The sequence below is a fragment of the Larus michahellis genome, chromosome 1, assembly GCF_964199755.1.
Source record: "Larus michahellis chromosome 1, bLarMic1.1, whole genome shotgun sequence".
NCBI classification, from domain to species: domain Eukaryota; kingdom Metazoa; phylum Chordata; class Aves; order Charadriiformes; family Laridae; genus Larus; species Larus michahellis.
Genome location: NC_133896.1, coordinates 131,692,860 through 131,720,184, shown reverse-complemented (window position 1 = coordinate 131,720,184; position 27,325 = coordinate 131,692,860). Strand labels below are relative to the sequence as shown.

The 27,325-nt window shown below is 35.0% G+C and overlaps 1 protein-coding gene across 7 annotated transcripts in view; it reads right to left on the bottom strand.

The window, feature by feature from the left end:
- The window catches only part of DMD (dystrophin), a 1,292,219-nt gene that overhangs the window by 577,265 nt on the left and 687,629 nt on the right, over positions 1 to 27,325 (bottom strand). The window lies entirely within an intron of this gene.

Sequence of the window (27,325 nt, the reverse complement as noted above, 5' to 3'; positions counted from 1 at the left end):
GCTTAAATTACATGGACTGTTGCTTTTTATCATTTGTCAAGCACCATTCCATGGTTTCGCTATGCTGTATGTCCCTGTGTTTGAAATCCTTTCATAATAGGTGAGATATCCTGCAGGTGTGCGTGAAGTTGAAATAAAGCCAAAGACTCAAAAACTCTCATGAGTGAACTCTCTTGTTAAGTCACTCCCTGAAAAGTGTATTTTGTTTTGTTGGTTTCACCTTTCATTTTTCCTTCTTAATAGCAGAGGTTTGAAGTAAGCTGAGTTCTGTAACTGTCTGGGAAAATGGCTTAGATTACAGATGACTATTTTTCTTAAAAGTTATATTAAAAAGTGTATATTAAGGTATATTAGTATAACCAAACAATAGTAAGTTATTAGCACAGTTTCTAAAGGGATAGATATGTAAGGAATTCCTTGATACACTGACAACATCAAAGTTGAACACAGAAAGGAGTGGAAACTGCTCTTTCACCTATAACAAAAACCACTGCCTGTAACTGCTACAGCACCTGCTGTGCTATCAGCACTGTAGATCTTTCTGCCAATATATTGCCTGTTTCTTCTGATATGTCTGCCATCCCCTGTCTTCAGCTCATGGCACGTGTACAGATTACTTCTAGACTTAATAGTGAGTTTAGTTATCTCAAAATTTTGCTTTGACTAACACATCTGAAAAATAAGCTAGTCCTATTTTACAGTGTTTCTTATTTCGAGGCAAATTAGTAAATTTGCCAAAAGCCTGTGTATGGACAAAGGGCACAGGGTGGTCTAGCCATGTTCTCTCTATTGATATCACCACTATTGATCACCTGCCTTATTCCCTGATCAAGTGACTGTTCACCTGACAGTTATTAGGGAGGAGGAGTCAACAGAGAATTCTCATCCTGTAGTTAACATCATCACATCTCAGTCAATTAGATTGGGCTCGGCCACACAAGGACGTCAGATACAAGACTTTGTATATGAATATATTTTTAGAGAAAGATTTATTAAAAGATGGTAATTTACCATTGCAGTTACTGCTTTATTCTTACCATCCAACAAACATAGAAAAGCTTCAGTTTTATCTTCAAATTATAATTTTCATTATTATAGTTGAGAGAAAAAATGTCAATAATTGTTTTGCTGTTTGGTATTTTTAGACCAATTGCCATATGTGTTGAAGAAAGCTACAAAGTGCATTCTAGGAAGGCTGTCAGCTACATTAAACACCCTGAATAGTTCCAGTAGCTCTAATATATAAATTTATATATATAGTCTTTCCACTGAAAAGCACATTTTAAAACTAATATTTGATTTTGCTCCTTCTGCACATCTTGTGGTTCCAGCCAGGATGAAATTTAGCATGAGAAATTGTTCTGTGATGAAATAGAGCATCACTCAAAGCGTGCACACCAGTTAGAAAGATGAAATTATTCTACTTCAAAGAAATGCGTGTTCTATTTAGACTTGTATTTTATCACACTGGGCTTGGATCTTAAATATTCATTTTGATTATGTATTATTTCGCTGATTTATTCCCTCATTAATTCACTCCTATAGTAATGTGATCAACTTCAATGGATAGATTTAAGCTGTTACATACATCTTATCTCTTTGTGCTGCACCAAATTCCTCCATCAAAATAGTTAATTAAGAAAGAAAATCAAATTTCTCTTAATCTCACACTAAAGCATATTTTTTTCCTTGAAAAAAATACAACTTAATTATGAAAATGAATCCATGAATTATATGAAGACATGTGGATAATATTAGAAATGAGCATAGCAAATGAAAAGTCGACACAATATTCATGTTTGATTTAATACATCAAAAGTGAAGCATGAGTGTGTCTAGAGAGCTCACTGGTCATATCATCTGAGAGAAATATAATACCCTAATGAGTGTTGATAAGAAGATAAAATGAGATATATCAGTTTTGCCACTTAATGGTTTGTAAAGTCTGTTTATTGTTTTTGTTCATCTTGGTGTCTCAGTTACAAAGGCAGCGTAGTACAAAAGGACTTGAGACCTCCAAATTTTTTTCTTTCTCCACAAGATTTTTTTGCTGAGACTGAAGCAGAATCAGTTAGTCTGTTTATTCATGATTTTCAAAGAAACTAAAGGATTTAAGTTCTCTCATTTCAGAGGAACTGATGATCTTTTAGCCCCTTGCTTTCTCAGATGACTTTGAAAATCCTACATCCTTCCCCTGATTATCCCATCTATTGAAGAGAACATGAAATGTACTTATCTGAAGTATCCAATATGAAAAATATGTGCGCATTGCTGAAAGACAATGGTGATGCGAATATGATCATAGGCAAACATGGGGTTAGGCTCAGGAATAAGGCAGCGATAATTCAGCTGCCTCCTAGCAGAATGTGAGATTGTTTAAAAAATAATCTGCTTTTTTTCACTAGCAAAAACGGAGCAGACTATAAGGCTTTATCTTACAGTAAATACAATACCATTCAAATTACAGCCTGTTAAGTCACTGACTACAGATTCTTCTTTCTGCTTTCTTCCTTCTGGTTCTTTTCTGATTCAGTCATCAACAGCAGCAACAAGACAGTAAAACCAGCTACAGAAACTCCACATTTTCAGGAGCAGAAAGTACTATCATATTCTATTTGTGTCATAGCCGTGGCCAGTGTGACAAGCTGGAATATTAAAAGGATAGGTCATCAGTGAAAACTAATATTTCATATCACAAAGAAAAAAATTGTTACTCAAAGGACAGCTCATACTTAGTAACTCCCATTTCTGTTCTCAGTCTAATTAACTTACATATTGATGACAGAGAATTCCAGGCATGGCTAGTGCAAACTGCTTTTTAATTACTTGAAAGTATCTATGATTGACAACAGTTTAATCTATCAATTAAAAAAATCCCAACACTTCTGCTAAAGCGTCTACAATTATTCAATATAGATTTCTTACAGTGCCATGACTATTTTTTCAGTTTCTGTATTTGGAATCTTTGCTGCCTCCTTCTAATGAAATAAACATCAGCTCCTTTTTAATTTTTTTTCCAAAAAATAAAATGAACAGAATATTCTAGCAATTTATTAACAAAGTAATCTAATTGTTTTATTACTGTATGCCTTTACTACTTGTAAAAACTTGGAACTGGGCTTGAGAAGATATATATATATGAAATAAATAAAATGATTGTCTATTGTGTTAGTATTATGAAGGTGAATAAAAATAGATAGCATCTCAATTGAACAAATTCATTGTTACAGGCTTGAACAGAAATCATAACAGGGATAGAATACTGCCACGGTTTGGCTAGATAATACAGTTGCAGATAATAGACAGTTTTATCCATCTTAGAAAAGCTGCAGAAGAGTCATTGAACATCTTCAAGGTCAAACGTAAACTTGACATCATATCGTTTATACTGCAATGTCAGAAAATGATACATCACAGCTATACATTTATTAGTGTGAATAAAACCTTATATGGTATTTGCATTTTGAAAGCAATATGGGAACATTAACTCCTTAACCCTCAAAATACCCTAGGAAGATTGTTAAGTACAATACAGTAGGACAGATCATGGAAATTAAGAAAATAGAAAATGAAATTCACAGTTAGAGAAAAAAGCCTATATAAAAACTGAATTAGATTAAATATTTTCTATGTTTCTTATGTATATGCAGTTCATAAGGACACACTTAAAAACTTCCGTTAGATCAAAACAGCAAAAGAAGAAACTGTGTGGCTATGTAAATTCCAAATGCCTTGGGATCTGCTATTACTGAAAACAACTTCACCATCTTTTACATGTAAAAGTAAAGACACCAATCAAGACCATAAAATTAAATTTAAAATTGACTAATGATTCAGCTGAAGATGTCTGTTTTGTTAGACTGTGACATTGCCATTTCCTACCTTTCACAGAACCACGGAATGGTAGGGGTTGGAAAGGACCTTCAGAGATCATCTAGTCCAACTCCCCTGCCAGAGCAGGGTCACCTAGAGCACGTTGGATAGGAACACATGCAGGTGGGTTTTGAATATCTCCAGAGAAGGAGACTCCACCACCTCTCTGGGCAGCCTGCTCCAGTGCTCTGCCACCCTCAAAGTAAAAAAATTTTTCCTCATGTTGAGATGGAATTTCCTGTGTTCCAGTTTGTGCCCATTGCCTCTTGTCCTGTCGCTGGGCACCACTAAAGAGTGGCCCCATCCTCTTGACACCCACCCTTTAGATATTTATAAGCATTGATGAAATCACCTCTCAGTCTTCTCTTCTCCAGGCTAAACAGACCCAGGTCTCTCAGCCTTTCCTCATAAGAGAGGTATTCCAGTCCCTTGATCATCTTTGTAGCCCTCCACTGGACTCTCTCCAGTAGTCCCTTGTCTTGAACTGGGGAGCTCAGAACTGGACACAGTACTCCAGATGCGGCCTCACCAGGGCAGAGTAGAGGGGGAGGATGATCCCCCTCAACCTGCTGGCCATGCCCTTTTTAATGCACCCCAGGATACCATTGGCCTTCTTAGCCACAAGGGCACATTGCTGGCTCATGGTCAACTTGTTGACCACCAGTTCACCATGACTCACAGGTCTCTCTCTGGAGAGCTACTTTCTAGCAGCTCAATCCCTAACCTGTACTGGTGCATGGGGTTATTCCTCCCCAGGTGCAGGACCTACACTTTCCTTTGTTGAATTTCATCAGGTTCCTCTCCCCCCAGCTCTCTAACCTGTCCAGGTCTTGCTGAATGGTGGCACAGCCTTCTGGTGTGTCAGCCACTCCTCACAGTTTTGTTTCATCAGCAAACTTGCTGAGGGTACACTCCGTCCCCTCATCCAGGTCGTTGATGAATATATTGAACAAGACTGGACCCAGTACTGACCCCTGGGGAACACCACTAGTTACAGGCCTCCAACTGGACTTCGCACAACTGATCACAACCCTCTGAGCTCTGCCATTCATCCCATCCTCAATCCACCTCACTGTCCACTCATCTAACCCACAATTCCTAAGCTTACGTATGAGGATGTTACAGGAGACAGTGTCAAAAGCCTTGCTGAAGTCCTGGTAGAAAACATCAGCTGCTCTCCTGTCATCTACCCAGCCAGTCATGTCATCACAGAAGGCTATCAGATTGGTCAAGCATGATCTTCCCTTGGTGAATCCATGTTGACCACTCCCAATAACCTTCTCTTCCTCTACATGTTTAGAGATAACATCCAGAATGAGTTGTTCCATCACATTTTCAGGGATGGAGGTAAAGCTGACTGGACTGTAGTTTCCCAGGTCCTTCTTTTGAAGAAAGGCATTGCATTGGCTTTTCTGCAGTCCTCAGGCACCTCTCCTGTTCTCCATGACCTTTCAAAGATGATGGATAGTGGCTTCACAATAACATCTGCCAGCTTCCTCAGCGCTTGTGGGTGCATCCTATCAGGGCCTGTGGATTTGTGGGTGTTGCGTTTGCCTAAATAATCTCTTAACCCAATCATCTTCAACCAAGGGAAAGTATTCCTTTCTCCAGGCTCTCTTACCTTCTCTTACCTCCAGGGTCTGGGATTCCTGAGGGCTGGCCTTAGCAGGAAAGTCTGAAGGAAAGAAGGCATTCAGTAACTTCACCTTCTCTGCATCCTCCAGGGCACCCATCTCATTCAGCAGTGGGCCCACATTTTACCTATTCTTCTTTTTGCTACTGAAGTACTTGAAGAAGCCCTTGTTGTCCTTGACATCCCTTGCCAGGTTTAATTCCAAGCTGGCCTTAGCCTTCCTCATTGTATCCCTGCATACTCTGACAACACTCCTATACTTCTCCGAGGCGGCCAGTCCCTTTCTTCACATTCTGCAAACTCTCTTCTTCCATTTGACTTTTTCCAGAAGCTCCTTGCTCATCCATGCAGGTCTCCCACCTCCTTTGCTTGATTTCCTACTCATAGGGATGCACCGGTCTTGAGCTTGGAGGAAGTGGTGCTTGAATATTAACCAGCTCTCTTGGACCCCCCTACCTTCTAGAGCCTTAACCCATGGGATTCCTCCAAGTAGGTCTTTGAAGAAGCCAAAGTCATCTCTCCTGAAGTCCAGGATTGTAATTCTACTTAATGCCGTGTTTCCACATCTGATCCTGAGCTCCACCATCTCATGGTCACTGCAGCCAAGGCTACCCCTAACATTCACACCTCCAACTACTCCTTTGTTTGTTAGCACAAGGTGCAGCAGCGTATCTCTCCTCATTGGCTCCTCCACCACCTGTGTCAACAAATTATCATCAATGCTCTGCAGAAACCTCCTGGACTGGTTATACCTGGCTATGTTGCTTTTGCAGCAAATACCAGAGTGGTTGAAGTCCCCCACGAGAATCAGGGCCAGTGATTGCGAGGCTATTTCCAGCTGTCTGCAGAAGGCTTCATCGACTTCCTCTTCCTGACCAGTTGTTTTTTTTTTTTCCTGATGTCTTGGGCAGACATGTATTTTTAATGAGAGCTAGTTAAGAAGTTCATCCAATAAAGGTCATGAGACATCCCAGAAGACATGCTAGAAGTAGTATCTTCCCACCCCTAATTTAAGAGACACAGCTGTTTTCTAAATTCTGCCTTAGTTTCAGCAGTAGGGGAGGGCTACTCATGGTATTCCAGATCTATTTTACTTTAACTTTTCCATTGTCCTAGAAAGGCATTCTTCCCATTCTCCTGATGTCTTAGGTAAAATTAACACGAACACACAAATACCTTAGTTATCCTGCACTAGGATTTTGCTTTACACTACCTTTTGATATCTAACACTACAGTACTGACAAGTCTTTGTTTTCCACCATCCACCTCCAATACGTCTTTGCCCAGGACAGCAGTTGCATACTTCAAAAACATTTACGCCTTTGTTGCCCTAGCACAGTTTATTTCAAGATAAATTTTGAAGATAATTCAAAAGTTGAAAATCCAAAGTTTATGGAAAATGTAGCAATGGGATTTACCTCATATCTAACTTCTTAGATCTGCAGCACAGATCTCTGTATCTGAGATAGTTACCTAAACTCTACAGCCAATAGAAGTAAATAGATACTTTTAGGGCATGCTGTATCTCATGTTTATGTGGATATTTAAAACACATAAAATGAATTTTGTCTCAGATACACCTGTTACTTTCCATTAGATATCAGTGGAGTTCAGAATGATCCCCTCTCTAGACATGTAAAGTTAAGTGAGATGAATCTCACCTCATGTATCTATATTAAAAAGAATGAAAATACTTCTTTGCCTTCCATACACTGGAATGGCTTTCCTTTTTATAATTCTTTTAAACATTTCCACATGTAAACTTTTAAATTAATGTAATTTTGGTTCAGAGTGTTTTAGGGATAGGGTTTTTATGTTTTACTCTAATAATTGTGTTTCCTGAATTTTGAGCACATAACCACACGAGGGTTTTAGCTGCTAGACATGTTGCACATCAGTATGGTCCCTTAGAATTTCCCAGAAAATTTGCCATAAGTAAAAGTTAGTGGAGTTCATGACCTTAAAGAAATTACTGAATGCCACATTAATTTAGAAAGTCACTTTCATATCTGCTTTGCAGTACACCTCCAAAGTCTGATTCAAAGAAAAATGGCTGTCTTCAATGGATTTTGACATCAAACCTAGAATAATTACAACACATGCCACAAAGTTTTTTGTTGTTTTACTTACAGAATAACTCTGAGGATCTGTGCATAGACAGTGAACAAAGGATATATCTTTTATAATGTATGATGTAATAAAATTACATAGAAAAATAAATTGAAAGTAAATAAATAAAAATTAATATTGAAATAACAAACAGCAATTCAAATAGTAAATGAAGGAAATCTGGCCTATATCAAATGTTACATATATATCACGAAATGTCATTTGATGGCATCCACCAAAGCAACAATTTTAATACTGAATCTTTTCAGTACAAGAAAGACCCTATAAAGTCAGAAGTCAGTAGTCATCTACTAACTGTTTGAAACTATAGAATACAGAACAAAAGTTTTTCACAAAGTAAAAAGTTGGTGGAAAAGACAAAATTGGATTCATTTGGGAAAACTAAAGAACTTTTACACCTTACCCAATAGCATTTATTGGGAAAAGCTGATGCAGGCATGCCTTCTATGCAATGTAATCACAACTTATTAACTCTGCCCCAGTTAGATCAGAGCTAGCTCCACTCTACCAAAACTACCAAGCCAAAAACTACCAAGCAGTCATTTTGACCACATTACCCTTATTTACTACTTATTTTTTCTAATCACAACATACTTTAAACCTTAGTAGGTTAATATTTTCAAAATCTGTCAGCTATTTTTATGATGAATGCACTACACAGTAGCTAGCACTTAGCTCTGTCATTTAACACCTTTTTAGAAGGAAAACTGTGAGGAATCTAAAGTCCATGTCAAGTATGTATCATATATAGTCAAGCTTCTTTCTTTAGTGAAAATATAAAAGTCTAATTTCCTGAGCATAAAGCGTAAGCATAAAGCTCTCTGACCTTAGTCCGTCCAGTTAGCAGATCTATTTGACATTTGAATCATACAGGTTTCAACCAGTAAATATTACAGATCTCTAATCTGGAGTGAAATAACTGTTTAAACTTTATTACGTGTTAAAGACTGCATCTCTTAAATGGATTTTTTTCTCTCTCTCTTTTTTTTTCTTTCTCATCAGGACACCTCAGATTAGAGGAATATAACTAGGTTTGTAAAACTAGAGCGTTTCTTCCAGAAAAACAACAAAAGAAAGAGTCTGTTTCTGTCCTCAAGTTTGATTTGGATGAAACATGCACTAGGACTGACCCAGACCTGATTACCGAGAGGCCTGTTCTTCTCAAAACTAAGATTATAAAAAGGATAATAATGTATGAAATAAATCAGGTTTCAGTGTCTGTTGCTGCTGCAGACTAGAAAAACAAATGCTTTAAGAAAGCATTTAGTATTGGAATTTGAAAAAAAAAAAAAAGAAAATTTAAAATACTTGCATGCTGCTTTGCTTCTTGCATACCCCTTGCTTGAGCATGTTAATGCCTTTATAGCATAGTCTTGAATACTGTGCTTTGATCATCTATTCTACCTACAGTAAAGACCTCCTGCAGAAAACGTATTAATCACTCATTTAAAATGGATAGCTCCCACCTACCAGAAATAAAACATATTTGCTGACTTCCTAGCTAAGGTCTATGAGCCATTCAAGCTGAAGCTGGATTTAACAAGCATAGATCTACATGAACTAGGGACATCTGAAGATCCAAGGCTCAATTAGTTGCACCTAACAATTAAACTGTATGTACTTCTTCATTTCACAAAGCATTTGTCATTTAATGTCATAGGACTGTTATGTAGGAAAACTGTGGAAGGATCTTTCTGATCCTCAGATAGGAAAAGAACAATTTCCAACTGAAAGGGTTAATCTAAAAAAGATTAATTCCTGGACACAAACCCACTTGTAATACAATTTCTGCCTTGTCATTCAAGTCCTTATATTCCACACCCCTTCTCTAGGTAGTGCTAACTGAGGGATGCAGTTTTGCGTGTAACAGGAAAATCTCGCCCTCCCTGGGATTAGGTCGACCATGACCTATGCAACAATTTAAAAAAACAAAAACAAAACAAAAAAAAAACCCAAACCAAAACCTTTTATATGATAAAATTACTTTTGTAGAGGAGTGATGCTGAAAAAAATGCAATAATTGTCCCTATAGTACCAATTCCCTGAACAAACTCTGGAAAAGATGCTATTTTCATTAGAAAAGCAGGAAAGTGTACAAAGGAACCTTTGTCATTCTGTCTGAGTAGGTTAGGCTGAGAAGTAAAAATAAAATCCAAGTTCATTGCTGAGGTTTTAAATGCACACGTAATTGTTGAAAAAGTTTTAGACTATGTTGCTTTTCACAACCATAAAATTTGTTGGAGAATAGGAAGTTAACACTTAAATTCACTGTATCATGGTCACAATCTTCTGTAAATACTCTCCAAAATGAGACCTTCTAAGTGGTAGCCATCATTATCACTATCAACTTTCGTGGCAATAGGTATCTGTGTTTGCATTAAGTCCAAGATGCTTCAGGAAATGTATTAAGCTCGGAAATTTTTTTGGCACTCTAAATAGATACCAATGATAAACATTGTCTGCAGGGGATGAGGGAATTTTCTTCTTTTTTTTCTTAAGGTCAATAGTTTACTACTTCCATCACTGCAGACCTACCCTAGGACTCTGTAAAACCAAATGATAATAACCAAGGCTGGGAAAAAGAAAAAAAGGGAAAAAGAAAAAACATAATCATTCATCTGATAAGCTTTAGAACTGACTGAGGACGATAGAATGGAAAGACAAGTTTCTACTATAAGTATTTCTGGTGAAGTCCTGCTTTGCTTAGCCCTGATTATTTGAAACTAAAATACAAGAGATACAGACTGACCCCAAATTAATGATTAATATTCCCTCATAAGTGGTGGCTATGATTATTGCAAAAGAGTTCCTGAAACTTTTGCAAGGAACCCTAACAGTATCCCTCTGAAAAATCCATGAGTTATTTTCTTCAAAGCTTTGGGTAATTCCCTTGTTCTGCAATTTTGCAGTCACGGTAGAAATAGATTTTTTCTAGTAGAATATAGATAAGACAAAAAGGCAAGTCTGACAATGGACTTACTCTAACGTTCACTTCCAAAGAGGTGTCTTTTCTTACCACGTCACTAGCACATTGCAAAATCATGTGTTTGCCTTTCCATTGAGTCTCACTTTTATGAAGTGCTACAGTTAAAAATTACTTTGATTATGTCTCAGCATAGTCTCAGCATTTCTGTTTAACTAGCAAACCATTTTCAAAAAGATAAACAATAAATCTAACCTCCATAGGTAAAGCCCCCTGTTTTTGTTTGAAAAAAATCTGAGTCCTAGATTTTATCTTATGAGATTTTCTCCATAGGCCATGTGTTTCTTAAATTGAAAGACACTACACTTGCACTACTGACCATAATACTAATTTATGGAAGTACATGGATGAGTTGCAGGAAGAGATGACAGTTCATATTTTATTTTTGGTGCCTTGCTTGACACCATTTAAATACTTTCATGCCCAGAGGTAGGACACAGGACCAAGTCTCTCAAAACTCTGGTCATCCTGTGAAGGATAGATTGTGGAGAACAGATTCTTAGACAAATTTCTGCCAAATAGAAATGGCATGTCTTGATCGCTCATTTATGAGTGGATATCCAGAAACCTTATAAAAGAAGGCCTAGGTAGAAGGAAAAAAGTAAAAAAATAAGAGTGCTAAGAGCCCTTATGTAGTGCCTGAACATACAACCACATTCACTCAGAACTCTACTATAACCATCTTCTAGAAGAATGAAGTAGAAGTGGTAGCAATGCAAGGCAACCTGCAACCAAAGCTGGAAACAATAATTAGGCATGCTGACACATTGCAGCAACTGGAAATGACAGCCTAATAGTTTTTGCTGCTTTTGCATTTCGCAGGAGATTTTTCTGCCTGTAATATCTCAGTTAAATTAACATTCATGACAACTTCAACTGCTTTGGGTTCTGCTATGGAATATATTTAATTTAAAATAAAAAAAAATTGCCTTTCCTAGAATTTCCCAGTTGCGGGAGATTTTACTTGTCTCGATCTGTATGAAAAGTTCCAGGGATGTTACCATTTTGCTACAAGGAAAAAATGTTCATACTTAGGCCCTCCCTCAAAGGTGTGTTGTCCTAATTTTCAGAAATCAATTAGACATTCATGTGCATGTTGAAACACACAAAAATTCTAGGGAAAAATCAAACACTTGAATGTAGCATATTGTTATACTTTAAGAAACTAGTTCCATATCATCATCATCTTTCTAAACTAATAGTTATCTTAGCTTTCATTTCTGGCTTTCTCAATCATATTTTCTGCATCGTTTGGTGTTGCGTGATTTTGAATAATTTCTGAGTATGTCTCATATATGTATCGTGCGTATCTTGCACAGATTTTCCTTCCAATATAGCCTTGTAAACTTTCTTCAAAGAATGATTTATGCAAGGTATAAAAAGTGCTACATTCACATGTGAAAATTATACTACAATATTGTTCTCCCAGGAGCCATAAACAGATCAGAGTCCAGTTTGTGCTATGGAAAAAGAAATATGAACCTCACTGGGACTTTTAATCACAATATGCCAGCTCTGAATTGAAGATCCATTTTGTATCATGTCCCACTGGACTAACAAAAACCTGCTTGTTTACAGAAGTTAATTTGAAACTTTTAACAGAAAAAAAGACACTGAAGGTGTTGCCCAGCTTTCAATCAAACTTGGTCTTATTCCAAACAAAAGCCCATGTGCGCTGTGCTGCATTTTCAAATCAATTGTTCAAAACCATAGTTACTATTAATTATTTTTTTCTGTGTTCCAAGATTGTTAGGGAATACCCTTACAGAACTTACCTCGCAGAATTACCCTTACTGAATAATTTTATTCTGCACAGTCTTCTGCAGACATAGAGAAAAGTGTAAATTAAATTCTTACGTGGTCTTACTTTTCCGTCAATGGCTTTAGCCTCAGATCTGCACTGGTAAGTTCACTTAATTGTGAGAGAAAAGCAGTGAAGCCACTAGAAACTTAATTCTTCAGTACTGATTTTATTTAAATGGAATGCCATCCAAAAAAATCTGACAAATTACCATTTACAATGTCACTCCATTTAACAAAGAGAGGCTGCTGAGATTTTTCCAATGGAAAAAAAAAATTGAAATGGCATAAAACACAGTAAAGAACCTCTAATCTCTCTGTATGTTTTTTTGACTTTTGGGTAAGACTTGAATAAAAAAGTTCTGGAGCTACATTATAGCTACATTAGGATTTTTGTTGACTATAGATGACAGGATAATCAGCTAGGAGGCAATGTTATAGGTTTCTAGATTATCCCCAAACATTTTTTTGATTATGACAATTGGACAATTTTTATATACTTGATAGATTATGGCCGATGATAGTTCTGACTCATACAAGGATTGCATATGTTGGAGTGACAGCCATAGTGGATTGGAAATATGCAATGGAGGGGAAGAGTTTGTATCTAAGACAGATACTGGTCATTGTTCTGAACAACTTAAATGGCCATGATAATGTAATAGGAATTATTTTATTTTTAAATCGTGTTTATAGATGAAGAGGTGCTTCAGAAATAATTCCACGCAGAAAGGGAATGTTCCCAATCTGTGTTACGACCACATACTCATCCACATACCATATTTTATGCTGAAATATGCACGTTAGTTCCTTTTCACTAAACTCTAATTGGTACTTGTCCTGATCTGTCATTGTTCAAAAACTGATATGTTCGATGTATATATTCAGATATATGTGTGGAAATCACCAGTCCATGCTCTCATGTCAGACAGTCAAGATCTGAAGTTTTCACTGCTGTAATCACAGCTGTGCAGGACTGAATTTGTTTGAATGCACAGGGCATCACTTGCCCTCGCTTTTCTTTGATGTCAGAAACTTAAAACCTGTATTATACAAGCCAATGGCAAGCAAAGGACAATGTCAATTTCTAATATTGTGATTTTTCTGTTTTGCTACTTCTTAGACTCTCTTTAGATTCTTTCTGATTCATAAAATACTTAAAAATCATTTTTCTCAACCTATTTTCTGAGAAACCTTACCTAATTCAGAGGATAAAAGAGCATCAAAATCTTAGAGATTAAAAAGATCTTAAAAACTATAGCTACTTAAAACCCAAGATCTTAAGAACTATATAGTATTGTACAAATCAAATCCAACAATTCATCTAATAATGGCACAGTGACAGATTCAAGAGAGATTGAGTTAACTGTAGTAAAGTAAGAACAGTCAAAAGTGAGAACACTCAAAATCTGAAGTTTCATAATTACATTTAAACATATTTTAATGCTTTAAAGTCAGTGTGTTTTTTTATTTTTAGATTTTTTTTTAGCAATTGTGTGGCAGAATTTTGTAAAAAAAATACTTAATCTATTGTTATATTACTTCATCACTTTCTTAATGTGCCCAATTATTATGAAGCTATTATGATATGACAGTCTCTTAGTATTCAAAATCTCTACCTACCCTTGTTTATACAGTTTCTAAATTTGTACTGTCTTCATGAGATCAAGCGTAGCTAACATGATTAATTTCTGCCATCACGATAAACTGTCTCTGAGGTCAAGGGTCTTCAACTGAAGATTTTTAAATCACTGTTATATAATAGCTGCTGATATTAACCTAAAAAAATAACTATGTACTACTTGAAGTACTCCTGATAGCATTGTAATACAAAGATACCGTACGGACATAAAATTAAATAAACCACCTTAATTAGGATTCTAAAATTCTAAACAAATTTTAATACCTATCTCTCTCTGTGTCACACAAACTACTGCCAAAACAAAATGGTAAAAAAGTCCACATATTGAGAACAACTCAACAGGTCTACCCTAAAATAGGGTACAGTAAGTTCTTGTATTGTGCTCATTTTGATTTTAAAATGCAACTTAGAAAAACTTTCATGCTAAAGTAGAAACTAAAATTTCTAGACTTGTTACATTTTAACTGATGCTTTATTTTCTGCATGAGATATTACTCATAAGGACACTTCAAAGACACAGCAATAAATTGTACTATATTCCGAGCTTTTAGAAAGAGAATTTAAGCATATATTATGAGGTTCTCTCTATAATATTAGTTCATATTTGTATGCTGTTGTTCTGTTTTTGGAGGGGTGTGAACAATTTCAGAACAGATGTAAGAAATACGGGATAGTATATGCATACATGCCTTTTACAAATATTCTGGTCATAAATGAACCTCAGAGAATGGGGCACATACCATCGTATCATAACATAGTTCAAAAATATTTTTTTAATGGGATCATATTGAACATAACTTCACTTGCTGTCTTTCCATTAATTGCAAAATTTAACCTCAGTTTATATGTTCACAGTAAATGCTCTAAGGTTATCTTTTGCTTTTCTTCTGCTGCCATGTGCTCAATATAATCGGTCCCACTGCCAGAAAGCACATGCTTTTTTCAGAGATACGAACATGAGAGTCAAGTAAATTAGGATGATTTTAAAAATTTGCAAATAAGCCAAACAGCCATGAGATAATTACATTTCATTAAAGTGATTTTTATTCCTAAATGTGTTATTCTTTCCTCAAATCACTAACAGTATTATTACACATGGTCCAACCTTACAGGCAGGACAAAATATATCATAAGTCATAATGTCTATTTGTCAAAATCTAAGATGTAGGCATTTTTTTAATTAGAGAGATTGGATTAAGAACAAAATTTTATTTAAAGATTGTGTTCTGAAAATGCACTGAGAAGGTTACCCTAAGGGTCATGGATGAAAACATCATGTCTTTAAAATGCATAAAGTCTGTTGAGAGCTGACTAGAAACCAATCAACTGAAAAGAAACAAACAGAAACCTGGTAAAGGCATTCAATATTATCACTAGATTAGTCCTCTAACTTTCTAAGACAAACAGGACTATGATTTCCACCAAGCAACATCCATTGTTGTCAGAGCTTCCTTCCCTCGTTTCCTGATTTTAAAGTTTATCCCACTTGTTCTTCTATTATTATTTTTTATTCTTCTATTATTATAGAAGAGAGAAAACGAAGCAGCACATGCATCAGTACAATTGAAAGTACAGTCTACCTCTAGGAACAAAGAATGCAAACCTTGCTCACAGCCTTGAGGACTCTTACAATGGAAAACAACAATTCTGAAAAAGATCTGAAAGCATGAGAATAGTGGACAGAGGAAAGTGGTAAAGAATCAGTTATGCCTGGAGTTTTCATTGTGACACAAACAAAGGAGTTAACAAAATCCTTTGAAGGCATATAAAGAAATGGAGAGGTTATGCTTCCTCTGTGTTTTGCTCAAATACAGTTGTCACTGAAATTCTGCACCTACAGTACAGGAAAAATGTTGTAAAAGGTGGACAAAATCAGGAATGCCAAGTCATCTGCAAAATCATTAGGGTTAGTCATCGCTAAACAGTAATGAAAAAACTGTTCATTTCTTTATGAATTTAATTAAAGAGTGACTATGAATATGTGGGGGGAAAAACATAGAAAACTTTAATTCTAGTGTTTCCTGTAGCTTTTAAAAATAAACTTGAATTCTATCATGGGAAAACATAGAATCTTAGAATGGTTTGAGTTGGAAGGGACCTTAAAGATCATCTAGTTCCAACCCCCTGCCCTGGGCAGGGACACCTCCCACTAGACCAGGCTGCTCAAAGCCCCATCCAGCCTGGCCTTGAACACTTCCAGGGATGGGGCATCCACAACCTCCCTGGGCAACCTGTTCCAATGTCTCACCACCCTCACAGTACAGAATTTCTTCCTAATATCTAATCTAAATCTCCCCTCTTTCAGTTTAAAACTGTTACCCCTCATCCTATTGCTCCACTCCCTGATAAAGAGGCCCTCCCCTCTTTAAGTACTGGAAGGCTGCTGTAAGTTCTCCCTGGAGCCTTCTCTTCTCAGGCCTGAACAACCCCAAGTGTCTCACTCTGTCTTCATAAGACAGGTGCTCCATGGTAACCTAGACATAGCATCAGCAGCATTTCAAATATAAATGAAGTACAAATATCCATTAAAAGCATTAACTTTCAGTTTAGTAACAAATATTTCTTGATTAATATTAAATATTCAACATATTCTATAGAACTGCCCCTTTCATAGGTTTTGTGGATTCTGTAGAAACAAAAAAAGATACAGTAAATGTATTCCTTTTTATATGATTCACTTTTATACTAAAATGATTATCAGGATGATACATTTATTCTTCTAACTTTTTTAAAGCTTACAGTAGACCACCATAAAGTCCCTTTTTTATTAGTCTCCTCCATCATAAAAGAAACTACACTAGTAATTTTAACAGATCCATAGAGTTTTGACATAAAAAACCTCAATAACACAACAAGCTCCTGGCTATACACTAAACACTATGTCTATTTGATATTTGGTGATTAATAATTTAGGATTTTCAAACTGTCAAAGTTGCTATGCTCCAAAAGCATGAGTTCCTCTAGCAGAAACATCAAGTCACTAGAATTAACTGTTGGACTGCTTTTCTGTTATTATTTTTAAAACAAAATGTCTACTGTTTGGGTATTTCCTTTTTAAAACAAACTGAAGAACACAATGATGATCAGTATATCAACATAATTTCATTGCATTGATATTTTGGCAAAGTCTTTGTATTATTCAAACTTATGAAATCACTCCTATTGTTATCTTGCAGAGCATTCAGACACTAAAGCGCTCTCACATAGCTTCCCTTGCTTACGGCAGGGTTGGAGCAAGGTTTTGAGAATCATCAGTCTTGTGTAACAGGAGCCATTGCTGAAGGCATTACAGTTACAAAAGAGGTAATGAAATAGGGTAGTGATAGTAAATTTAGAAAGTTCCAGAGCAGGCTTCATTTGAGGCAGCTAAGGGTTGCAGCAATATCACAAGGTACTTTCCTAGGTGCATGTGTTGCTCTGTGTCACTAAATCCTGTAACGCTCAGTAGGATTGTAAGGGCTAACAAAAGACTCAAAAGAAAAGATGCTGCCAGTCATCATAAATGAGATTGGTGTGTCTTCCAAAAATCAAAGCATAAATACATAAATAATACACCTTATGGGTCCAGTATGCTAGAGTACCCATTTTTTTTTGTAGAGTACATAATTTTGACAATATTCTAAAATCATCAAGATAAATCACAAAATCATTAAACCCAATCACAATCACTATTTTCATTCTACTCCTAAACTCTTTGTTCTGTATTGATCACAAATGCAATGTTTGCAACCAGTATGATTCTAGCTCTGAGCTCTTCAGAGAAAGCCCAGCTAAAACTGAGGCCCCACCACAGCAGACAATGTGCAATTACAGAAAAACACTCCTTGTCCTGAAGCCTTTGTAACTAATAGAAAACACGACAGTACTTTGTGTTATCAGAGCGGTTCCTGGGATCTACTCTACTCCTAGACAAGAGCTACCAAATATTCATTTAGAACAGATTTTAATGTATTCTAAGGACAAAAAGCTCTTGAACGGTTCAGCTTCATTTAGAAAGAATCTTTCTCTCTGGAAAGTTAGGTCTACTAAATCAAAATACCCCTAGTTGTATTTTTCCTTAAAGGCATCAGTTGACTAAAATACCAGCAAACCCACTCATTAAACCCAATGATTTACACACAGTGTATAGAGGATATGGTGAGATACCTCATAATACTGTGAAACTGGCAGATATTTGCCATCCTAATATAGTAATTGTACATTTGAAAAGCTGCTCAAAATATTTTCTCTTTCATTTCTTCTTTCCCTTCTCCTAGCATTTTTGGACTGGAGTGTCCTGTATAGATTAATGTACTGTAAGGGTTTACTGCCTTCTTTAAAAACCAAACCAAAACAAAACTCCAGAAACCATTCTGAAATCAGCAAAATTCTGAGATACGTACATCTCAAATTTCATATAGTCAGACAATGAGCACAGCAGTCTATTACATTTTTGTTCCAATCGATGCATAAACTGGAATTTGTCACACTCCACAATTCATTACACATCATTAAATCATTCAATAAAGAGTGAAGCTTTTAAACAATCTGAATATGTGTGGCAAAAGGGCATGTTTATCTCTCCTTTTTATTCAGAATCAAGGCAGAATTATTCTTTGAATTTAGAAAGTATTCAGCAAATGTAAAATATTTAGACCTATAAAATAAAAGATTTTTTTCTATAGTGGTCTCACTTGCATTGTGAAAAGTCAGACTAAAAAAATTTTGTAGTTTTTATAGAGATTTTTTAATCCATTGCAAGCTTAGATTTTGAGTGAGAAGCTACAGCATATCTGTATTGTATTCATTTTTTAGAAGATTAACTAGGCAGTATAATATTTTCTGCCTGTAGAACTATAACAGAAAAAAAAGACTGAGATCAAACAGTGTCTACTATAAATATCTAATGTCGTTCTGAAAATCTGCCATAAGCTTTACTGAAATTATATGACTTTTTTTCTTTTTTAGTTTTTAGTTTTAGAAGGAAAATTAATTGCATACACCACTGCAAGCCAGCATGATGCCAGCAACAAAAGTGAGAACAAATTTCTTAGAGCTTCTTCAGAGCTCTAAAAAGGACAAAAGAAAGAAGTAACCACCATCTAAAATGTTTTCTGACAAGTAATTGTTGGTAATGAAGTATTTGATAACTCTTTAACAAAACAAGTTAAATTGTTTTAAAGAAATTACTTTTTGGAAAATAATTAATCCAGTTTTCAATCTGGCTTTTTTAAGTTTATATGACTGACCTCTCTGATTATCTGTTGGTCCGTCTTCCACCCTAACCTTCCCCCATAGTTTTAAATATTTTGACTAATTTTAAACAAATATGATTTCTATTCTATTGATTTGAATTCTAATTTAGAAAATTAGAATTATAGAAAATAATGACATTTTATAAGTATTTTTTTTAAAAGGCAACCAGATAAAGAAAACCAGATACTATTGGTCACTAACAGAAGAATAGGTGTAGTGTGTAGACCTTAGTAAACAGCTGAGAATTCACGCAAAAAATAAACACCGTATAAAGCCCCCCACAGTGGAAAATGTTTCAACTGGAACTTAGAGATAACTACAAAACGCAAAACCCTAGGAATTCTATTTTCAATACTTCTGGTGTTCATAGAACACACTGGAAATACAATTAATTGAAATATTTTTTATTCTCTTCTACTACATGCAGTGAATCATTCAGTGAATTTTATCTTTGTATTGTGGCAAAATGTCTAATCCAATTATGAAAATATATTTATTTTATCATGAATACATTACTTTGTAATATATTCTAGTTTGCATCAGTGCTGGTTTGCTAGTACTAGTAATCCCTAAATATTCAAAACCTGATGAAATATGCATTCAAGGGAGGAAGGAGCACACCTGCAGTAAATGCATTCTTAAATATTTTCAGATTCTTATGTTTTCATGATTGCTTATATTTTCATTTAAAAAAAAAACAACCAAAAACTAAATAAAATTTTCCAATAAAATATTAATTCATTTTTTTCTGGAGAAGTTAACACATCACAGTTCACTTTCAATATTCTGGATATCTCAAAAAGGTCAAGTGACCTTCACCCTAGAAGTGCCTATTTTTCCTCTTTGTCTACAAAGGAAGATCAGGATTACGAGCTCAAATACAGATGCCCACTCTGGACCTGTTTTGGTGAGATGGATCGCACAGCCAAATATTAAGTAGGAAAGAAGTATGTTGGAAGTTTGCTGTAGGGCAGAAGTAGATATTTTATATAAACAACTGAAGCATGTTACCACTATTTTCATGCCTGCTACATTCTGTCTCTCTCCATAACATAACACCTTGGACAAATAAATAAGCTGACAAGTTTATCTGAAATGAACAATAAATAGTAAAATAGTCTAGCCAAAACCTCCATTCTTCAATATCCACCTATCACTGGTCAAACTCATACCCATCTGCCTTTACTCCTCTCCTTATATTAACAAACAAACAAACAAACACCTTCACAAAAGGGCCTATAAAGGTTGTTAGTAAAATGGAACTCACTGTAAAACACCTAAGTGCAAAACACAAAAGACAGTTCATCACAACCTGACAAAAATTGACTTCCAAAATTAGGGTAAGTAAATTTAGCTGAAGTATTTTTTAGACAGTTTAAGGGCAAATGCTGATCCTTTGCTGTCTGCTCTGCATAAACATTAAGGTTCTCATAATGCAGGCTTTTTTTTTCCTTTAAGCAGTTCACTTTTTTAAAGCAATGTAACATTAACATACTGTCTTGTCCAGTGTGCTTACTACATGGCTTTACATTATGGCTTTCATCTAAAATAAGATGGTAATGAAAAGCTGTATGTGATGGATAGAGTTTGTAAAATCTGTTGGGATGAAAGGTTCTAAATAACATTAATAAAGCTGTCCATGAAAAGGGCCACAACAAGACCTATTTGTACTAATTTATATAATTAATATGTATAGAAAGTTATTCCCCAAGAGTTTTAGCTTTCCATGATTGTTTTATGTAAGCATTTTTAAGGGCTAATTATTCACATCAGAAGACCTAGAAAGACTCCCAGGCTTACTAGTCATTAAGTGACATAGTTCAAATCTCCTAAATTTGTCTTATCTTCACATCTGTGCACCAACGCATCAACACCTACAGATTTAATCATATACTATAGTGACCTCTGATGCAATACGAGATGTACTTTTGAAAGACTTATGGAAGCAAACCAGATAAATGTTTTGACAGGCAAATGAACCAATATCATCCTCCTTCAAAGAAGTCATTCATTTAGTCGCTCATTTTCCAAATCTTCCAAGACATGCTCGGACTAACTACTCTATTTATACCATGGCAAAAGCATTAATAAATTTGCTGAATCTGTGTTACCTGTGTATTATCTCTACATGCCACTGATTACAAATGTCCAGATTAGCCCTGAAAGTAGGATAAATTCATTCGTATGAAAAAATTCCATCCTCCATTTCCTTTACCTTTTATAGAAGCACAAAAAAATGCTTGTGAAATGGTTATAAACCTCACTCTCTTTCCCACATCTCCATGTGCTAGTACCACTTGAACTGTTGAGGATGAATCCCCCAAACAGTGAGGCAGTTACAGCCAGGTACCAGAAAGTTTGACTGATCCAGTCTAAGCACATTGTTTTCTCTAAGACAGAGAAAAAAAAACATGTTTATTCATTCTTGTAATGTATAAAAATTATGTCACTATGCATCTACGTGTGCTAGTAGTTATTTCAAAAAGTTTCATAATGAAATGATTGAAAAATGCATCCTAACTAATTACTTACGAGATTTAATTCAGCTATCTGAATAAGCAATGCCAGGATTTACAATAAAACCTAAATATAGGTATGCATTGTCATCTAATGGTGCAAGAGTACGCAGAACCACACAAGCAACTTTAAATTTATTATTTTTTACAGCCTTCAGACATTTTAATGTCCCGCTACCAGTAGCAACAAATTAATTAAAAACTTTTAATAGGATACAGTAAATTAGGAATGAAGAATAATGCAGAACTGTGTGCAGTAGAGAAGAAGAAATAACTGATACAATTATGAAACAATACTTCTTATAGCTTTACATGACAAGAAAATGATTTTACTACAAATTCAGGATAAACTATTTTGACATTTCATAACTTCCATTAGTAGTAGCAACAAGAGTGAGGAAACTTTTAACAGTAAAGGAAGGTTTTTAGGAGTTTTATATACCCAGAAACATATTGCTTATAAAGATTACAATGTTATTTAATATTTTGCTTGGCATAAGAAAGAAGCAGGAACTATTTTACTAGGAATTGTGATGTCCTCCCCTTATTAACTGAAAATGAAGTCTTACCACTGCTATAGCACTTCAGTTGAGAAAGGCCCGTGAATTTGTTTTTAAGATGACCTTAAACCAGAAAAAGAAGTGTTTTTCTCAGTTAGGGCCCAGGTGTCTGATGCAGAGCTCACATATATTGTTTGAAACATTTCCACTGAGACCTTAGAAACTATGGACAAACCACAGCATATCACTGAGTCTAGGGTTTCTTTCTTAGGGGCAGCAGCGTGCTGCACTCAGATGCATTTGATAAGAGGGTGATAATCAGTAAAAAGAAAACCAGTAAGCTTCTCTGAATATATGATCCAGTCAATATGTAAGTAAGAATTTATGGCATTCATGTAGGCTGGCTATCATGTTTAGAACATTTTAGTGCTTACTTCAGAACATCAGTCAAAGTACTAAGGATGTGAAAAATTGTGAGGAGAACCTTAATGAAAAAAAAAGACTGCAGAATCTTTTTTCTACATAATTGCAAGGGAAATTGTGATTTTGGTATTAATAAAATATTAGCCAATAATACATTCCTGCCAGATATATAGCTTTCCAGATATGCCCTTGCAATATGAAGGACATTGTAGTATGTACCATGATCATTCTAATGAAAGATTCCTCAAAAACAATGCTAAATTGGTTCCTCATTGATCCCACATTCTAAATTTTCTGTCTTTTGTGAATCATTAAACAATCATAGACATCTCTTTGACCAGAAAGAATATTTTGCTACATTTCTATATTTCCCTGAAAATATTTCATATCACCAAAAAACACTACTCAAAATTGAACTAGGTGGAACAAAATTGATCCAAATGGAACAAAACTGAACCATTTAAACTCAAATGGAATCCAAACTGGAACAACAAGAATCAGAGATTATTGGCATAACCTTTACCACTCAGTAAAGCAGGAAATAAATCTAAAATATGAAACCCACAATTATTATATAAAAAAGTATTTTTACAAGTTTTATATTTAGGGGAAAACAGAATAAACTATCCCCCCACTTACCACTATGTTTTTGTGGTAGGAGAATATGTGGCCTCAAGCACTGAAATACTTTTTTTCTCTCTCATATCCTCTGATTCCATTTCTGCTGTATTCCAGAACAAACTGTTTAAATTTAGTGGCTATTAAATCATCAATGTCCATATAATCCAATTTAGATATAAAAGAGAGAAATTATTAGCATGACCACGACTTCCAGCACTGAAGCCTCAATTCTCTGTATCTTTTTACTTTAAACATCTACAAGACAAAAACGTGACGTTCCTGACATTATAGTGCAGTGGAAGGAAGGTCCAGAGAAGGCATGAGTCATTCACAAGCCTTTGTAGGCTTGGATAAGTACTCTACAATGTAAATGCTGGACAAATCAATATATGAACAATTTAAGAGAGATCTGTAACTTACAAGAAATTTCTGTATCCACAGTATCCTCAGAAGGCTGAGTTAATAAGGCCACCACCCAATAATTTCAAAATCTTATTGATTATTTAAGGTCCTCTGTGACCTTAAAAAATAAACATAATATCCTTGATAATTACACCTGTAAATGAAAGTAAATACTTGAGAAATTAATAATAACAGCAATATTTTTGAAACAATGAAATTATAGAAATAAAGAATAATAGAAAATAAAGTTCAGCCCTTGCCAGTTTTAAGGGAAGTACATATCACTGACAAGTCATGATAGGTGAATATCACAAACACAAAGAAATTGTTCCAAAATTCAGACCCAAAACCTAATTATTTTACTATTAAAAAAAACGCACCACCTGAAATAATAAAATAAAGTTAAACTTCCAACCCAAAAGTGGATACTAAATATAGACTGCTGAGCAATTCTTAATACCAGTGTAAAGAACAAATATTCTGGATGTTCTATATTTTTAAAATAAGAATACTATTTTTAAATTCTCAGGTAATGATTCAGGAACGTAACTTGACAGTCTAGTTCTGAAACTGTTGAAGAATTCATCTTCTTGTAGCTGTGTTTTTAGCATTTACCTATGGCACACCAACACCCTCCCCCCTGCACCCCCCTGCACCCCCCCCCCAATTCTTCTTTGCTTCTTTGCTGTATATTAACCTGGCATTAATTTCCAGTACAACCTATACTTTTTTTTCTTTTGCATATGAAATGGAATATAGATTGGGGCTACAAGGCAGATCACAAACAAACAAATGAAATAACAAATTTTAGATAGATGATTGCAAACAATATTCTAACATTCAGCCATGGTAAGATCCAACCATAAAATAGAGCACCTGCGCTAGCTTGATGATGGTATGGATGGTATTTCAGTCTGGATAATAGTGTGCTATTTTGAGAACTCATGTTCCAGAAAGAGGAATAGGCACAGGAAATAAGAGTCAAGTCGTCTAGCTAACATATGAAAACAGATTAGAAAACTGCAGCTTTAGTTTACCAAATGAGATCCAATAGGGAAAATGACTACAGCCTATAAGAACAGAAGGGGATAAACATCAGGGAGTAGATAAAACTGAACTACAACTCAGTCTTGGCACAAAAATAAATAAACTAAGTGCAAATGCAGGAAATTGAAGAAGTTAAAGTCACCAAGCATTAAGGAGTGAAGAGACAGAAAAACCTTTCAGTCAGAATAATGAGAGCAAAAACAATCTCTAACTACTTTCAAGACAGAGTTCAATATGTTTCAAAGGGATTATATGATGCACTATCTGTAAACCATCCTTTTAAATCCTGCGTTTCCTAATGATAAAAGAAGTCAATTACAATTTCTTAAAAACCGAAATGTGTATTTCTTTTGAACACAAGTTCTGCTCTCAAAAAGCCTTAGTGAAAAAATCACAATAAGAGTATTTAAGTATTCATGACCTGAAATGAAACAATTCTATTATTAGGTTTCATTCACATTATATATAATGCATAAATGTTGCTTAATATCATGCCAACGTGCAGAAAAAAGGAACACACCTCCCCTTCCCAAATACACCCAAAAGAATGTAATTACCTCTTAACCTATATTAACATAATCACCTAATCATACTGTTGACTGTTTCATTTTTACATTAACATTTGACTCTATGTTTTATTGAATGTTAATGAACACATTAATCTTTACTTTTCCAAAGTAGTCCTACCTAGAAATAGTATTACACATCTCAATGTTTTGTATTTTTTTTCTGTAAAACAGTTCCTTGTTGAATACAAGACTATTCACTTGCTTCTGAAAGCATTTTCAAACAAATCCTGTTAATTCTGAATATGGTTCACTAAGCAGCATGATCTCATTAATAAAACAAATTGCTAATCTAGTAAATCAAAACCCTCAGCTGTTTTAACTGTTTACCTAATAGAAATTCTAATGATCTCTTCTGTCAGCCTCCCAGAAGCCTAACAATTTTCAAACAAGACCCAGCAAAATAAAGAAAGAACCAATGAAGAGAATGGGAACAATATAGCTTCAGACTAAACACTCTTTCACAAATAAATGTTAACTAACATTGGGTCTGCATTCTTGAGGTTGGAATATTTTCACACTGTGTGAATTTTCATTAGAAAGGTAGTTTTGTCCATTGTACTGGACTAAATGAAATGTTTGAGAGACAAATTTGTAAGTTCCAGGGATTTCCAACACAAGGTAAAAAAGAAGAAAGAAAAAGCTTGATGGACTGCAAAAAGAAAATCTTGGTAGAAATCCATTCTGCAAACATATGTTCAAAATGTTCTCATATATTGCATAAGAAAATAAAAAATGGATAACAGATGAGAAGGAGGTTAGGTCAAAGGGAAATGTAAAAGTGAAGCACTCTTGTTCTACACTGAAGTCTAAGCTTCTGCATAACAAGGCATTATCTCAGAGTCTTTTAGTGTGATGTTCAATTCAGTATGAACTTCTTTCTCAATGATGACAAGAAAATAATGTTCATAATCTGTTGGGACTGTGAAATGTGCTACACACCCAATGCATTTATAACATCTATGATACCTTGGTCTAGACACTCTCAAAAATCAACCTCTTCTCAGAGAGAAAATTTTGGTTTAGAAAAAGGTTAGAAAGAAGGGAACAAACAGTTTTTCAATGGATCCAGGTTTTGGTTTGTTGCTTTTTTTTTTCTTAAGTGCTCATTTGAAGCTGCTCAAGGATACCAGAATAGTGCTGAGAAGGGTGATGGAGCAGAGGCAAAGCAAAGAAGAAAGGGTAAGGCTTTGTGACACTGTATTCATCACATAGATACTCATGTCTTACTTTAGTATTTTATATGTTTTTAAAATAAATGCTTAAAACTGTGGGACAGAGAAAATGAGACAAAATTTCAGTGGAAATACACGAGCTCTGTTACCTTTTACATACACAATAAAGAGCATCTTTAACTCCTTGATGACATTCTGTCAGCCAGATCTTAGACACCTTCAGTGTTAGAAGTGTTGATAGTCATTTGCAGAAAACTATTTACCTGCTATTTTAACTACTTCAGCTTAATGTATTACTTAACAGTTATATCTTTTTTTTATACTTGCACTGCATGATTTGGTTTCCTTTCCAGTTCAGCAGTTTTACAGTCAAGAAATAGCAGTCTAAATCTTAAAGAGGTGACTCTATATATTAAAATTCAAAAGATGTGATTTATTTTTTTTAACTGTAGGCCAAGAACTAGATTAGTGTTGCATTCAGAACAAACCTGTACTTTTAATGTTAGACAGAACTAACTTCTTTCAACCCAAAATCCAGTAATTCATCAATTCAATTGTACAAATGCTGATTAGTTTAACAGATTTTTTTTTCCTAGGCATAGGTAGTAATTTATAACATGAATCCAGAGTTTAGTCAAGCAATGTTATTCAGCTGAACCTATCAACTTGCAAAACCTCAGTTTAGAATTAATTCTTCATACCCATTACCATTTCAATCAAACAAGAGGGAAATGAAATAAACTACCAAGAAACTAGGGTTATTATTTTCCTTATGATGC